An 18,299-nucleotide genomic window follows, 5' to 3' on the forward strand; every position below is an offset into this window, starting at 1 on the left:
CGTTTCACGTTTCATTGTTCATTCTTTTGGATTTAAAGAGAAGTGAAAGGAGGAAACATAAAGTCAAGTTTTAAATAAATTAACTTCATGTTTGGATCCACTTATCGATAATGATTATTATTGGTTCATCTTATATTTTTTTGTATAAGGTTCAAGATAAAGTTGAGCTTAGACTGGTTTAGGTAATTCTTAGGATGATTTATTTTTTGAACCTCTTAAGCTTCCTCTCAAAAACTGTTAAATAACTCAAGTTTAAGCTTCCATTGGAAAAGATAAAATAAATTGTATTTTATAGATAATAATGTTGAGAAAGTGCAAAAAGGATTCTTATTAAATTTAGTTTGTGTTTTTCTTTAGTATGTTTAAAAAAAAATATTTTTTTAACATATACAATTTAAAAAAATTGAACATAATGAAATAAAAATGAATTATCTTAAACCTGATTTTATTTTCTGTATAGATTCTTATTGTTTTATCCAAAAGCTGAATGTTGGATTTTTTTTTCAAAAAATGTATTTAATGATGTATTAATGATAACAATATTTTTTATTATATGAAATTAGCTTGAAGGCATTATTTTTAATTTTTGTTAAGATATTCGAGTCTAAAATCAATGTTTACCTACTTTTAGTAGTAATTAAAAAAATGTGCTAATAACAAAAAATCCTACGAACATTCTTTTTAACAAAACAAACAAATACATTTATTGGGTCATATGCTAAAAGATGAGAAAGTTCTCAGAGTCAGAGGTGACGAGCTTGAACTCGCATGTGAGATCGATCGAGCAGACTCGGACTTGGAATCAAATTCATATGCAAAAAAACAAGTTCAGTCTCTACAGTTCTGTCTTCTGAAATCGAATGAAAGTGTAATTATAAACAATAATGCTGACCATCTTATTGAATTTCTAGTAAAAGAACTGAAACTATATAAAGTTTTACTGTAGGAGTCACAGTTACCAAATTTAAAAGCAAGACAAAAAAAATGGCGTAAGCAAACTCCTGCTTACTGCTCCGTAACCTTTGTGCTTCTTCTATTTCTTCAGAAGTGTTACAAGGCTTGCAATTTCTGTTGCGACTTGTTGTACCACCCTAAATATCGGTAATTGATTGACACCAATGTCTTAACCAACAACGCTTTGAAATCCAGGATCTCCTACATATCGCAAAAAAATCCTCACTTTTTCTTGATGAGTCAAAGCACTACCAGGGTTTGGCCTAAAAACTCATCTGTCAATAATTGCACACCTGTTTCACAAAATCGATACAATTTTTAAAAATCTTAACTAATTGGACATCTTCTATTTTTATAAACACGTATTGTAACAAAATTATTCAGAAACTCGGCCATTCTGATAGTTGTTTATCAACTGAGTAAGATAAAACCCACCATTAACAATTTGTGAGATTAATCTCATGCAATCGATCGTTTGCTCATCTTTTTGCATATCAAAACTAGAACTTTTTCACATAGAGCTTTCGTCGAGAGATCGATCTCTACACTGAGTTCAAACTCACAGCTTGATATAGATCTTGGTCTATGTATTTTTTTTACATACCACTCTAAGAAAGTTTTCAGAAAAGTGAGTAAAGAGCTTGAACTCATCTTTTTGCATATTACTCATTGTCTTTAATATTGATTGGCTTTCTAAAAAATGTCGTTGCTAAAATTTGGTAGAGTTTTTGGAAAAATCCAAAATACATATTTCTAAAAACTGTTAAAAAGTGATTTTTGAGTAAAATCATCTTAAAAAAATACGTAAAGATATAAATGTTTTTGACAGTTGTTTTGAAACATTCAATTGTAATAATTTTCCTTACAAAAAATTAACACAAAACTACGGTGCTGGAAAAAATAATAGAAACAATCTTTGTTTTCATTCTTTTTAACACATAAAAATGTATTTGTGAAGTGTAGGAAAATAAAAACTATACAAATAGATTTTTAATAATTTATTGCTTAAAGGCACTTTTTTTGTAAGAATAAGTAACTTAACGGTGAAAGTATTTCAAATTCTTTAAGTATTTTTTAGTAGCACTCTTTCTATTAATAACTGCCTCCACTGTTTGCCACATTTAATTCATTAATTCGGCATACAATTGATCAAAAAAGAATGAGGACACACATCTTTTTGCTCCTTATATCACGAAATAAATTTGATGAAGGTTTAAAAATGGCGTATTTGAAGAAAGGATTTGTCATTTTGGAATTCTGTTTTTTTCTCTGACGAGAGTAAATTTTATTTATTTCGAATGTTAGAAAATTCCTACTTTTTTAAAGAGAGTTAACCAACGAAGTACTAGCTTTCCATTCTTTGCTTTTTATAACAATATTGTGATTGTTCTTATTTTGTCCAATTTCTTTTTTGATTATAAAATTGTTATTATTTTTAATAATAATTTGAGAGAAAATTTAAAATGAATCATTTGATTTTGGTTATACGAGTATATGAACTATACGAACGCATGTTTACAAAACAATCGATGGACCTTTTTGATGGCTTTTTGAAAAAGAATGCTTATGTCCGATTTCTCTTTTGATTCACTTTATGTCACTAAGGGTATGTAGTACCATTCTTTTTAAATTTTCGACCACAACTCGTCTTTCTGTTTGGTTTTACAATCTCCATTCCTTAGCTTTAGGATGCTCCATAAGTGCTCAGTTGGGTTTAAGCCGGGCGATTGTCATGTCCATTTCATAACATTGATTTCGTTTTGTTGTAGGTATTTGTTAGCCAATTTAGAGGGGAGCTTCGCGTCATTATACTGCATGAACTCCTATTTGATTGGCACCTCCTCTTCAATTAAAGGTGGCATAACTTAATTTAGTTCCCCAACACATTGCTTCACTGTTTTCTTTGTGTATATTGAGTTACACTTCTTGTTTTTTGGACTTCTCACATACAAAATTATTTCAATAAGAACGGTGCAAGTGTTTGTTTGCAAAGGGAAGTCTTTGTATATTGTTTTGCTTGGTTAAAAAATGACAGTTTTCGTGCACTTCTACCAGGAAGACTTGCTTCTATAAATTGGTTTCTTATTTTTTTAGTTGTCACTGATCCGTTTAATTCATTTTTGGGTCCTCTTAAAGAACAAAATGGTTTCTTCTTACATATTCTTATCAATAGTGTAGCCAAACGCGAAGAATTTTACATTTTTTTCATCTTGTTTCTTCTTTAGGCGTGAATTTAAAGTTTCAAATAATTTTTTCTTAGAACAGTTTAACTTTTTTTAAATTTCAACCATCGTTTTTCCAGTTTGTTTCACTTTTTTCATTACTTCCCATATTTATTAAAATTATAGATGACTTTTAAACATTTTGTTGATTATCGAATATAAAACATTTCACAAACTAATAAACAAACTCAAAACGCCTATTTGCATACAAAAAAAAAATTGATCCTTACGTTAGAATAATAGTTAAATTAGGTTGTATCTATTATTTTTTTTTCATACGAAGTCATCATTGGTCTTGAATTTTTTACCGCTAAGCGAACACAAAAAGTTGTGTCCACATAAACATTTTGCCATTTGAGAGCATTGTTAGGTACGATTAAAGTATAGAAACATTAACGACAAAAGAGTTAATCGCTAACAAAAATATTGTGTATCGAAAATGATGACGACACTTGTTTGTATTATTATTTCCAAAACTGTATATACTTATGATTGTTTTAACGTCTTGAATTTCTCGACAAAAAATATTTTATTCTTTAATTTGCAATTGAATTAAAGATACAAATTAAATAAAAAAAGAGGTTGGGGTGCGAATCACACTGATAACTTCATATTCCTTTTGTCTATCTCGTACTCGTATCATTTTTTACCAAATTTGCGTACTATTTTTTGTAGATTTTTATGAAAAAACGGAGTGTTGGATTTTTATATAAAAATTACTGAATAACGAAAACAATATTTTTATTTTTTGTAAATTTGATTTTTTTTCAAGATTTTATCGAATGTTAACAAAAATATTTTTTGAAAGATGAAAGTAGTTTAAAGCCAATATCTACGATTTTTGAAATGATGTTTGAGTCGAAAATCAATGTTTACCAACTTTTATACATTTTTTGTTTAGGTTTTTATTTTTTGTAAAGAAACTGTCAATTCGATTTTTCTCAAAATTTGTCCTAATGTTAAAAACAATATTTCTTATAAGTAAAAATTAGTAAGAAGCTATTATCTCAAATTTTTGAAAAGATATTTGAGTCGAAAATCAATTTTTACCAACTTTTGTTAATTTTTTTTTCGGTTTTTTATTTTTTTTATAAAAAACCCGTCAATTCGATTTTTTTTAAAAACTGTCAATTTGGTTTTTCTCAACATTTTTCAGAATGTTGAAAAAAATATTTCTTATAAGATTAAGTAAGTTTAAAGCCTAAATTTTAAGATTTTGAAAAGATTTTTGAATCGATATTCAATTTTTAACAACTTTGAGTAATGTTTTTTTAGATTTTTATTTTTTATAAAAAAAATTATCAATTCGATTTTTCTCAAAATTTTATCAAATGTCAAAAAACATTATTTTTCGTTGCACAAAATTGTTTTGGAGATGAAATCATATTTTACTCGTAAAATTTTGGAGGTGATACATTTTTTTCAGTTTTTTTGATTTATAAAAACCGTTAAATGGGATAAATCGGATAGATTACAAAAACTTCCTATGGGAAGTTAAAAATATTGTCTTCATACTTTTTTATTTCACAGAAAATATTGTTTTCGATATGCATTAGTTTTTTTTTATTAAAATCCAACAGTTCGTTTTTTCATAAAAAAAAATAAAACCTACAAGAAATAGTACGCAAATTTGGTAAAAATTGATGTTCTGTTCTTTATATCTCTCAAATTAATTTCATTTGTCCAATTTGTAAAAATTTAAGAAATGCTACTAAAATTGGTAAAAATTAGTGTTCCACTTTAAATCTATTTACCAAACTAGATTTTCAAACTAAACTTTTTCTTTATATGAAAAATATTGTTGGTAGTTTTGAAATTTTGAAGAAAAATTCAACTGACTATTTTTTTACCCAACACGAAAACCTTCAAACTTTTAAGCAAGAGAATGGGACAGATGGGATGGAAAGTTATCAGTGTGGGTCGCATCTCAGTCTCTTTTTTTCTGAAAGTAGGTTTGAATTTAAAAATTTAAATACTATTTAATCTTTAACAATCCTTAACTTATAGTAACTTATACTTTTTAAATTTGAATTTCTTTAAAAATGTGGACCCGTTTTTAAAATACCGAATTTTGAAGAAAAAATTGGTATTACTATTAAAAAAGTTAAAAATGTTGTTTTCACATAGCTTAAAAAAAAGTAAAGAAAAGAAAACTATCGTGACAGTTTTTGGGAAAATTTTGTATTTTTAATTTTTGACCAATAAATTTGTAAGCCTAGCACTTTTTTTTCCGATTGAAATATTTAGTTCTAAGTATTCTCGAATTTTAAGAAACACCATTTAGACGTGATCTGGTTGTTTATTCATAAATTTCAATATGGTAAAACATATACAGCTTTTTGACATGGACAGTTTAAGTCATTCGGTTAAGAGGGAATATTGGAAAATCCTTTTAACATCTATTATGTGTATATGTATTAAATAAGGTATAATTTGCATACCTTTCAAATCAAAACACAAATCAAACAAATGAAAAAAAATCAATAACATATAATTTTTACTTTTTCAGGACTAACAAAACCAAACATCCCGCAGCTTGCAGTGGAACTCTCATGTCCCAAAACATTAAATTGCTTTCAGGTAATTTGTAATCTGAATCTGTGTTTCCATTATATTTCATAATACATATTTTATTTAGATATATGTACATAAGCAGTTATACATGTATTTTGTTTTTTAAACTCCATCTAGCGACGACCAAGAACGAAACGGTACCATTCAATTTTGTGTCCTACCAACATAAATATGGGATATTAAAAACTTGCAATGCGATATGTATGCAGGCAAGTTTGTTTTTGTATATTGTCGTTGAATAGGAGTATTAAAAAAATTCCGAATGTAATCCTTACATCAATGTGGTGGATTTGCTGGGGCTACAATTTAGTCCACCATATCATAAAATATTAATTCTACAAACATACAATGAACATCCATACATACAAGCATACATTCATACGTACGTCGAACATCGTATACAAAAAACATAAAATTCAATATTTTCAGTGGTTGTTGAATGGAACATGATTGCGATATTTCAAAAGTATAGAAAATTATATAGATACCTGCCAGCTTACAAGTAGATGTATCTAACCTACCAACTCGAACTAACAAGCCTTAACAACAATAAAATAAAAAAAATATATTAAATTTATTTTCATTGAATTTGCTTCACATTTTTATTTTTATTTTATTTTTACCGGTTGAAAAAATGTTATTGGCAAAATATTTTGATCAAGTGTGGGGGGAGGATTTGGGGTTTGGGCAACAACAAAAAAAGATTGCAAAATATTTGATATTGTATCTTTTGAATTGGTTGTTTTCGGCTAAGCTCATCGTAAATTCTTAACGTTTTAGAAATAAATTCAATCGGAAAAGCAACAATATCAAAAAATAATAAAAATAGAAATTGTAAATGTTGCAGATTGTAGATATGTTCTATAAAAATGGCGAACATGTGATTTGGAATTGCATGAATGTATAGCCAAGGCTGGTACGTGAACAAATATTTGTTTTATCTTCTACGAAGAATAAAGAACATCAAGGCAATATTTATAAGCCTAATTTTATTTTCCAAAGGATTTGATTGAATTTATTGTTTTTGCAATCGTGCTGCTGTGAATTTCTTATCCTGTACCTAGGTATTTCTTAATAAATATATCATAGAAGAGAAGCGTTTAAGTAAGATATGAAATATCTAAGCTTTAAGGAAGGAATGTAATATCTAAGCTTTAATTTATTGGAAGTTATGATTGACTTCTGAGATATAGTCCAACTATTTTATTTGTTTGGTGCCAAACATAATTTGTTAGATATACTCGAAATATATTAAATTAATTCAGAACAAAGGTAAGGTGTGTTTTTCTTTATATTCACTTTTTAATATTATTTATACAATTGTACTGAACAAAAACAAAAGTTATTAATACTGACTATGTTTTTCAAAAATAAGAAAAACGTTTTTCAACTCTGCTTATTTTCTCAATTGTGGTAACTAATCTATCATTTCTTTGATAAATCTCTTATTAGTGCTTATAATCCTGAGTTTTGTATCCCTACAATACACTTGAGGCGGCGATGCCAGGCTTTTACAGTATTTTGTGTGCGAGAAAACTTATTTTTTAGACAATCGACAACGGACTAAAACTTGGGTATCAACAAATTTTCTTTGGTTTTAACCAGAAGTAAAGTTATCCTTCGAACTTTTGCTTAACTACAAAAAGTACACTCAAATGATGAAAACCAACACACATACATTGACGGAGTTTAAAAAAAAATTATATTTGGTGATTTCTTATGCAAAATTTTGTTGAAAGCGTAAGATAATGTTCTTAAAAAAATTAAATCTGTACTTTTCTTAAATAAGAAATAAAAGCTTTCAAAAAATATTACTTAAATTGGTTTTCGACTAAAAATGTTATAAAGGAAATTAAATAAAGAAATCAAATTTATTTTATATTACAAAATCTTGTTGCTAACTTTAAGCTAATTTTTTAGAAAAAAATGATTGACAACTTTTTTTTAAAACATAAAAACCAACAGAAAGAAAGAAAACTGATAATGATAAATGATTTCCGACTCAAATATTAGGAGAATAAAATGCACGACTGGGTCGCACGAACTTGCTCCTGTATGTTAAGAGTCTGTTTAAAAAAGTACTTTTTAAAATTTGAAAATATACCTGTAAAATAAGTTTGTCTTCAAAGATATAAATGCCATTTGATTTGTCAAAAAAACCGTGCGATCTTTGTATATGACAACCATAGTACTCTCATGAGCATAAACTTTTAGGGCGGAGAAATGCGGAGTCTTTGACGTAAGTATCGAAAGCGGTGAAATTCAGCGGGAGCGAGAAGACAATATTATTTTCATTCCCTTAAGCAGCCGGCAGAATAAGGGAGATAAGATAATCCAGCCAAAAAGTCAACACAATTTCCTTCATTTTATTTGAGTCTATCCTCAAAATGGCTTAATATTGTATCTAATAAGGGGATGAAACAAACTTTTGCATGCTTAAGTCAGCTGTTTAGGATCTTTTACCGATATTTGTTTTTATTTACATTCATAAGTCTTGTTTCACTTGTGTACGATCTTTGTATATGAAAAATGGTTTTATTACCTATAAAGCTACAATGCGATTCTAATAGATTTAACTTGTTCCTTAAAAGCTTTTTTCCTTTAGATAGCTTTATTGTAATTTCATATTAGGAGAACTAGGATGGAAAATAAATAAGATAAGAAAGAGGCAGACCATGAATGTTTAAATTGTAAGGCGATCGCCTATTGGTTGTGTAGTTAGGTAGCAGGTAGATGTCTAAAACGACCATAGAATAGTTCACTTGGCGTGCTTAGCTTTATGCAGATAGATAGATAAGGACATGTTTATGATGATAATGAAGGAATGTTATTGGTAGCTAAAAGATACATACTATACATTCCTTCTTTACTATAACTTTTCAGCGCTAACATGGAGTTTTTACGTTCAGTTTATTTATATTGTTAAAGTTTAAAAAAAATAACAAGCATACGAACAGGTACCAGAAATTGTTATTCATGTGTTGTTTGCAGTCGGGCTTTTGTGCGTTTTGGATTTTAGCTATGAAGTGACACGTAAGCAGTAGTTGTAGAAGTTGTACGTAATACCTTTATAAATGGGTATAATGTGTATACGTTAAAAAAGTGATTCTAAGAGAAAATACAAATACTCTTTCTGGCCCGTTTCTTTAACTTGTAGGTACTAAGTATTTATTTTTTTATATAGGCGAAGGCCAGTAAATCATGTGTGAAACAACCTTAGTCGTAAGGAATAATATTTTAAAATCTCATATACAAAGTTACCAAAATAATACTTCTTGATAGACACTTTAAAATAGATTGTTGATTAAATATATCATATTCGTTAATCCGATACAGTTGCGCTACATGGGCGGTCATTGTTGGTATTTACAATAATTTTAGTTATAAAAATACATAAATACATATGTACCAAATGCACTAATTTAGATAAAAGCTAGGAATGTAATTACAATTTGCACAGTTAAAATATTAAACAAAAAATATTTTAATATTCAAAATTTCGCCCGAAAAATAAGTTTGTCTTCAAAAATTTAAATGCCATTTTATAAATAAAAAAACATTTTATTTTTCAAATTTTTTTTATGAAAATCGTTAGAGCGGTTTTTTTTTAAATTAATTTTTTATATATAAAATTTTTCAATTTTCTTCTAAAAATATTTTTGGTACGCAGTTGCTTAGATATTGTTAATATACGCTATACGTTTGAATTTCGTAAAAAAATGTTGAAACGTTTTTGAGATATCGAATTTTGAAAAAATAAAATTCAATATTTTTTTAAAAATCCAAACAATAAAAAATTGCACTTTTGATAATCAAATATTGTTAAGGCAATATAAGAGCTTATTCAGAAAAAAAATTATTGAAATCGGTTTATAAATTACTGAGAAAATTAAAAAACAAAATAATGGTTCTATGGGCGGTACCTTTCCTGAGCAATACAAAAATTTGTTTTTCTTATTAAAAGAAGCCAAGTTTGAAAATAAAATTTTAGAAAAAATTTAAAGAAAATCTATCGGTTTGTTTTTGAGAAAATTCGAATTTTCGTTTTTTGTCCAAAAATATTGTATGGTGGCCACTGTTAGTTTTGATCTTAAAAAAAAAATGAAAAAAACGCCTAACGCGAATCTGCTCAAAACCTTAACTTCCAAGTTTGAACTCAATCGACCCAATGGTTTAGGCTGTAGGAGCGTGGACAGACAGACAAAACCGACCGGACGGAATCGCGGGACCCACTTTTTTCGACTTGTCTACCATCGTAATATCATGTTTGATTAAAATCTCGAGTTCGAAATTTTGCACGAATGCAAAACTTGCCATATAGTTCCTATATGTCGCAAGTAAAAAAGAAAGATATTGACATATAATTTTGCTATATCAGACAAAATATTGTGATACGGTTTTAGAAAAATCGAAAGACGAGCCAGGATTTATGATTCTGGGCCGTATCTCAGTTTTTTTTTATAATTAGCGACACTCGAAAGGTCTTAAATACGTTTTATATTCCAAAGACACATGTATGTGCATTCGAAAAAGAACGAAAGGTTGTAAACTTAGATGTTGGTGTACATTGGTTTTTAATTCTAGAACATTGCAATGACAGGAAAGACAGAGTTTGGTAAGTTATTCTACATTCACGTAGTACGGCTTAGCAATGAATATCTGTACTTTATAAAACGACAGAAGTCGAAAAGAATAAAAATAGTTGTTATTTTTTTCTTATTACTTTGGAAAATAAGTCCAGAATAGATTTGATGCTACCAAAAAATCGCATTTAAACGTCTCGATTATTTTTGCAAAAAACGTATTGGACTTCAATTTTTATTCTTATATCGATAATATATATTGACTTATAAACAAAAATAACGGAATATTAAAAGTATAGGGCTGGAATTTGACATCTGTCAAACAAAGTTGTTAAACCAGTTATGTTTGACAGTTGAAAGTCTGAAATTTACGAAAATGGATCGCACATTGCATAAGAATTATAAAAACATAGTACACAAATTCTGCCACATACAGCTGTGAACAGCTAAGAAACACAAATTGAATTCACTTTTAAAGCAGTATTTGTATTATCTTTTTGTTCAAAATATATTTGTTTAACTTAAAACAATGTTTCCAAACATAACAATTACTTCATATGGCAGTTTCTGCGAAAAACACAGCTTTTTTTGGTGGACAACTAAGAGAGAAAAATCATATCTTATTATAAAATTTATAACTTTATAATATCATTTATCTTTAATACCTTGTTGCGAAGCCGTTTTGCTTCAAAACTTCCCGACATCTTCGTTCCATTGATGAAATAAGCCGCCTGCACCGCTCTACGGGTATAGTCTTCCAAGCAGCTTTGATATTCGTAAAAAGAACATCATTGTTGGTGTTATTTTTGATAGCAACAGCTATCGGATTTAGGTCTGCACTTGATGATTCCCATTCCAGAACTGTTATCGATTGGTCCCTCAAGAACTATTTCGAAATTCCAGCAGTGTGCTTGGGGTCGTTGTCTTGCTGAAACTGCAATATCACTGGCATGTTTTCATCGGCCCAATCCACTAATCGTTCCTTAAGAATTTCAATGTATTTAACGGCTGTCAGCATTCCATCGATTAGATGGATTGGGCCAACTCAAAACCACGAGAAACAACCCCAAAAGTTGAGCGAGCCGCCTGCATGCTTAATTACTGGCAAAACATATTTATGGTTGAACGCTGTTCCTTTTGGTTTTCGGACATAACGTTTATTTTAGTTTCGTCACTCCACACTATGTACTTCCATTCGTTTGTTGTCCAGTTGGCGTGTGATCTTGGGAACTCTATTCTTAGTTTACGTTGCCTTGCGGTTACTAATGGTTTCTTTCGAAAAACACGACCATGTAACCCAACTTCCACCAATCTTCTTCTTATTGTGCGTAAGCCTATCGGGACATCCAATGCAACCGAGAGTTGGCGTTGTATATCTGTAGAACTTATTTTTGGGTCTTTTTTGGCCAGCCTACTAATAGCTCCATCCATTAAGCAGCTTTTCTTACGGGCCCGTTTTGAACGATTTTCAGCAGTCCCGAAGTTTTGAAAATGCTTAATTGTATTGAAAACGTTCTTTACATAACAGTTTATTAACTTCCCATAGGAAGTTATTGTAATGGGTCCGATTTGTTAAATTGAAAATTTTGACATTTCCCGACGTTTCAAGGTCCCTAGAGTCGAAATAAAAGATTTTTAGAAAGATGTCTGTGCGTGCGTGCGTCCGTACGTTCGCGACGTTTTTTTCTTCCTCCATAGCTCAAGAACCAGAAGAAATATCGACTTCAAATAAATTTTGTTATACACATAATAAGGCAGAAAGATGCAGAAAGGGCTCTCAACAAAATTGCGTGGGTGGTTTTTTTACCATAGCAGTTTGAAAACAAGATGCAAATTTTCGTTAACCCTAAATATCTTACGATAAAGTTGGTAAAAATTGAATTTCGACTCGAATATCTTTTCAAAACTTTGAGATATTGGCTTTAATTTACTTTTATCTTTCAAAAAATATTGTTGTCAACATTCAGTAAAATTTTGAATAAAATCGAATTGACAGTTTTTTTACAAAAAATTAAATACGGGAAAAAAATAACAAAAGTTGGTAAGAAATGATTTTCGACTCAAATACCTTTTCAAAAATTTGGGATAATAGCTTCAAACTAATTTTTGCTTATTGTTTTCAACATTAGGACATATGTTGAAAAACATGGAATTGACAGTTTTCTTACAAAAAATAAAAACATAAAAAAAAAATGTATAAAAGTTTGTAAAAATTGATTTTCGACTTAAATATCTTTTCAAAAATTGTAGATATTGGCTTTAAACTACTTTTATCTTCCAAAAAATATTAATGTTAACATTCAGTAAAATTTTCAAAAAAATCGAATTGACAGTTTTTGTACAAAAAATTAAAAACCTAAAAATAATTTAACAAAAGTTGGTACAAATTGATTTTCGACTCAAATATCGTTTCAAAAATTTGAAATATTGGCTTCAAACTAATTTTATCTTATAAGTAATATTGTTTCCAACATTCGATAAAATTTTGAAAAAAAATCGAATTGACAGTTTAGTTACAAAAAATAAAACTCTAAAAAAAACAATAGGTACTAAAACTTGGTAAAAATTTACTTTCGACTCAAATAGCTTTTGAAAAATTAAAAATATTGGCTTCAAACTTATTTTATTTGAGAGAAAATATTGTTTTCGATATTCAATAATTTTTATATAAAAATCCAACAATCTCTTTTTTCATAAAAAATAAAATCTACAAAAAATAGTACGCAAACTTGGTAAAAATTGAAACGAGTACAAATAGACAAACTTTTAAGCAAGCCAAAGCGACAGACGCGATGGGAAGTTATCAGTGTGGGTCGCATCCCAGCCTCTTTTTTTTTTTATTGTTTTTTGCTTATTTCTAGAAATACAAATTTAGAAACATAAAATTAAAATATATGATACTAGTTTTATTAATTTTTAGTAGTTATTACCAATCGTGGTCATTCTTAGATTGTATAAGCTGGCCGTTCTGGAATTAAACCTGAAATGTCCTTTGCTTTCAAGTCTATTTCTTCAGCACGTTGTTAAACCAATTTTTTCTTCAGTTGGAAGTTGTACGTTTAGGAAAATGGATCGCTTAAGTATCGCACAACTCATATTAATTGTTAAAACCTACTTCAAAATTGGGGATTCTGCCACAACCACATATCGCACTTCAAGAGGAGATTATGGTTTTTCACGATTTTTCAAACAAACATTTCTTGAGCGACTATGCACATTTCTCAATCGGTGGGTATTTTAATAAACAGAAATGTCGTATTTAGTGTTCTGAGATTCCTCAAGTAATTTAAGAGAAGCCATTACAACCACAAAAAGTCACTGTTTGATGGGCTTTTTGGTTCGGAGGTGTGATTGGACCTTACTTCCTCGAAAACGACAATGGAATGACGGTCACCGTCAATTCGGAGCTGCTATTGAAGAATCCGACTTGGAGATGATGTGGTTTTAACAAGAAGGTACCACATGCCACACAACTTGAGCGAATATAAATTTATTGCTAGAGACATTTCCTGACCGCGTAATTTGTCGCCGTGGGATATTAATTGCCCATCAATATCATGCGATTTGGCACTGCTAGATTTTTTTGTGGGGCCGTATTTATGCAGATAAACCTTAAACCAAAATTTGTCTATATATGACTGACATCCCGCCCAATATGTGCCAAAAAGTGGTCAAATTATCAACCAATAATTTAAATGATGTAGTATTTCACACATAATGTCAATGTTTAAAGTTTTTAATAAAGAGAAATAGCATTTAAATATTTTATGTATTTTTAAACGTTTACTTTTGAAACTAAAAAATGGATAACTCTGTATAATTTTAAAGCAGACCAAGGAGTTTTATAAGTAAAGTTTGAATTTAACCTTCTTTATAAGGTTTTGAAAAAGAGATATTAAACTTATTTAAATGCGAGAAATTCACAGAGCCACCTACAAAAATGTTAAGTTTTTAGTTTTGAAAATTTAAAATTAGAAATAAAAGTTAAAAAATTCTTCATTTCAAATTCTGGTTGTTTTAATACTGCCAGATGGAATTACAAACTAGACAAAAATTATTAGTTTTCTAGCCTGTTTTAATTTCTTTTTTCTTTCTTTTTATTATAATTATATTGTCTGTAACAAATTATAATGTTTTTTGCTTATTTATCAAACAGCATTTTCTAAGCATTATTTTTTCATACGTTACTAATATTTTGGAATAGCTTTGGATTTTAAAGAACACAACTCTAAATTACTCGTCTTGCAATGGAACCACAAACTGTCGACCATTGGGCTAAATTTTTCACTGTACTCAAATTTTGTAATCAATATCTACTCGTAATATCGCTATGAGCTTTCATAAATCAATCACATTTAATAAATCTTTTTCGTTCATCTTACGTAAGAATTATTTCAATTAAAATCAATAGACATTCGAGTGGCTTAGATTTTAACTCAAAACGAAGACAAATGAAATCTTCAAAAATATAAATCAAACTTCATAAAATCATAATTACTCGGTGGATATTTTTAGATCTTAAAATAAAAGTCTTTCATAAGCTACTCCCACAGACAAAAATAAAAATAACATTTATTTAAGTGTAAGAAAGAAAAAAGAAAAACCGTTCTTGCCTTCTATTTTTTTTGTTGATATAACCATTACATCCCAAAGTAATAAATTCTGATTTTCACTAAATTGTCACAAGGATAGCAAAATTGTATTAAACCTCGTCCAAAAAATCCAACCTTCAACCCCTCTTCCTCTTTTCTAAAATTTGTTCGTGCAATTATTGTATATCTAAAACAGAACTGAATTCGGGTAGATATAAAATGAGTGGCAGAATTAAATCCAAAGACAACGGCCATTTTTAAAGTTATGTCCTTTCATAAGGAAGAAGAGGAATAACAAGATTTTCGTTTTAGCATTTAATTAAAAAAAAAGAAAAACAACAACTGAAAAAAGTGTCTAGAAAGGATGAATAAAACCCTTTTGGCGTTAATTTGCATCAATTGTGGAGTTGGGAAGATGAAATCGTGCCTCTGTCTTACTACGCCTTGTCCCTCTGTACTGTACCTATATAAGTACATGAACTCAAATACTGACTAAGTATATAAGAGAAGAAATCGTTTAATTATACCTTTTTCTCTTATTTTTTTTGTTGTTGTTTGTTTACGGTTCCTTTGTTGCGTAAAAATTGGTTAAGAAAACGAAAAAGTGAAAGGTGGCTTAAGGATTATAATATACACAGAAGGGTGTACCATTCAACCTACCGCTACCATGACCATGACGATGAGTACTTAAAGAAATCCTTAGCTTTCTTGCTCTTGAAAACTTGACAGTTGGTTTCTTTTTGTTCTCAGATTTCGTAGAGCCTTTTTTAAGTATTTAAATTCAGATTTTTATGTTTTAAATTTAACCCTGGGCAAGGATTCATTATGTATTTGACTTAGTAAGTATGTATGAGGACTGACCTATTTAAAGGCTAAAGAGCTTGAAATTTTAAAGATTTAAATGAATATGGGTTTCTAAATAAGACCGTTTAAGTTAAGCTTGAATATTTGTTGTGTTCTTTTTATTGATATGTACTTTTTTTGTTGAATGATTTCTTGGTAAAACAAAAGTGTTATAAAATTTTAAGAATTTAAAATTAAAATGTCTGACTTTAAGGACTTCTTGAACCTGAAAAAAAAGTACTTATATATTTTTGTATATCTATAATGTACTCATTGAGATATTTTGTTTGTTCTTTTAATTGATTTGATTTTTATAATTAAAAATAATTATTTAATAAATGTTTAATAATAAAGCCACTTAATAAAATGAAAACCACTTGAAAAGCTACTGGTTATTCTTTTTTTATTAAAAATTGTACTCACATTTTAATTGTATTTAATTTTATATAAACAATGGATTTTAAAAGAACTTGAAAATCTACAGTATATGGACTACTGAGGGGTGCATAATTTAAGTGGTTGTTGAAAGTCTTATGAGTTCTGTTTTTCATGTGTTAACTTGCGTCAGTCGTGGTCATTAGTGATACTATTGCTTTTATTCAGAAATTGGAACTCATTGAATATAGAGACTCAAAAGCATGTCTTGTTTTTGTTCTTAAGGGGGTATTCTGGCCTAGAAATAAAAAAAAATTGATTTTTTTTCTTTTCATATTTTCATAGTTTAACTATTTAAGAATATGTCTACGAGAGGATTTTCCCAAATTCAAATTATTTTCGGAGAAATAATTATTTTGCTGAGCAGCCATCCAAATCGGTTGGGCTGAAACTAATAGAACAAAAGACATGATGGGGTACTTTAAACGCATTTTTCTCAGAACTATCTTTTTGAATCTGATACCCACGATTTCTCAGGTTCTGCCGAACCGATTTACTTGAAATTTTAAGAGAGTCTTCTTTAGGGACTTGTCTACGTCCGAAATTACGGCCATCCCCAAATTTTCATTTTTACTATTTTTAACAAATCGAAGAATGTTCAAAAGAGTGGTCAATTTTTTTTTTTTTTTAGGCAGTCGCCATTTTGTAAAAAAAAAATGTTTGGAACTTTTCCGTAGTTCCAGACATTGCGACATTATTGTAGATTAATAATCTTTTTTAGTTTTTGATTTCAGATTTCTAGGAGAGTTAAAATCGTGGGTATGGTCACGCACCAAATTTTTGAGACGCACCACTCCATCAGCTGATAACTAACGGTTTAATTTTTTTTTTATGCTTCTAATGTGAATAAATAATGTATACAAAAATTGATGGTGTTTTTGCTTGCTTTTTTCTACAGCACTTCAAAAATTACCTAAAATTCATGTCTCTAGACCAGAATACCCCCTTAAACATGACTTTTTACTAAATATGATAGTCAAGTTTTGCACATAGAACTATATTTTGTTTTTCAAGAAAAGGTTTGATTTTAATATTAAACACTTTAAACAAAAATAAATTGAAGTTTAAATTTCTGTAAAAAAGTAAGGTTTTTAATAAAATAAAATGCACGAATGGATCGCACGAACTTGCTTCTGTATTCATAGCGTCTGTTTAATAAAGTACCTATATAAGATTCAAAAACATACTTGTGAAATATATTTGCCTTCAAAGATATAAACTCCATTTGATTTGTCTAAAAAACCCCAATTTTTTAATGTTTTCGGTTGAAAATCTTTAGACCGGTTTTCTTTAAATTAATTTTTTTATATATTCAAATTTTGCATTTTTTCTTAAAAATATTTTTGTTATGCAGTTGATTAATGATTGAATAGAAATTTAGTCTGGACGATTTATCATAACATATATTATTTCGTTAGCATGTCTCCCTTTTTCGGCTCTCATACGGAACTAATTTTAACAAATAAGGTGTCAAAGCAAAGAGAATTTTTTGTAGACGATGCAAAATGCATTTTATTAAATATTAATTTATAATTTGTTGAAAAACCTTAACTTTTTACTATAATGAAAATATGAAATACTCGAAAAATGTTATGCTAAGGGAAATGCTTTGTGTATTTGAATGAACTTATCAAATACACACCATTTATTGTCGATAAGCTAGTTTCATCCCAAGACACAACTCGTCCTAGAACAACTCATCCCGGAAATGAAAAATACTTGTAAGCAACGAGAACAATTGTTTATGTATTAAACTAGTTCGCTCAAAGCTTTTTCCTTTGGATAGCTTTATTTTAATTTCATATTAGTAGAAGAACCAGGATGGAAAATAAATTATATGAAGATAAGAAAGAGGCAGAAAATGTATATTTAAAGGGATAGCCTATTGGTTGTGAAGTTAGGTAGGTTTCTAAAACGGATAAAGAATAGTTCATTGGCATGCTTAGCTTTAAGCAGATATATAGATAAGGATAATGAATGAATGTTATTGGTAGGTAGAAGGTACTTACTACAATACAATCACATTCCTTATTTCCTGCAAGTTTTCAGTGCAAACAAAGATTTATTATATTTATTTTGTTTGTTAAAGTTGTAAA

The 18,299-nt window shown here is 28.9% G+C and overlaps 1 protein-coding gene across 2 annotated transcripts in view; it reads left to right on the top strand.

The window, feature by feature from the left end:
• Positions 1 to 18,299, top strand: part of LOC129944137 (regulating synaptic membrane exocytosis protein 1) — a 271,531-nt gene that overhangs the window by 69,146 nt on the left and 184,086 nt on the right. For both annotated transcript variants that reach the window (XM_056053334.1, XM_056053333.1), the window contains exon 2: positions 5,686 to 5,756. The gene's annotated coding sequence lies outside the window, so the exon portion shown is untranslated. The remainder of the gene's footprint in view (positions 1 to 5,685; positions 5,757 to 18,299) is intronic.

The sequence above is a fragment of the Eupeodes corollae genome, chromosome 2 (genome assembly GCF_945859685.1).
Source record: "Eupeodes corollae chromosome 2, idEupCoro1.1, whole genome shotgun sequence".
NCBI lineage: Eukaryota > Metazoa > Arthropoda > Insecta > Diptera > Syrphidae > Eupeodes > Eupeodes corollae.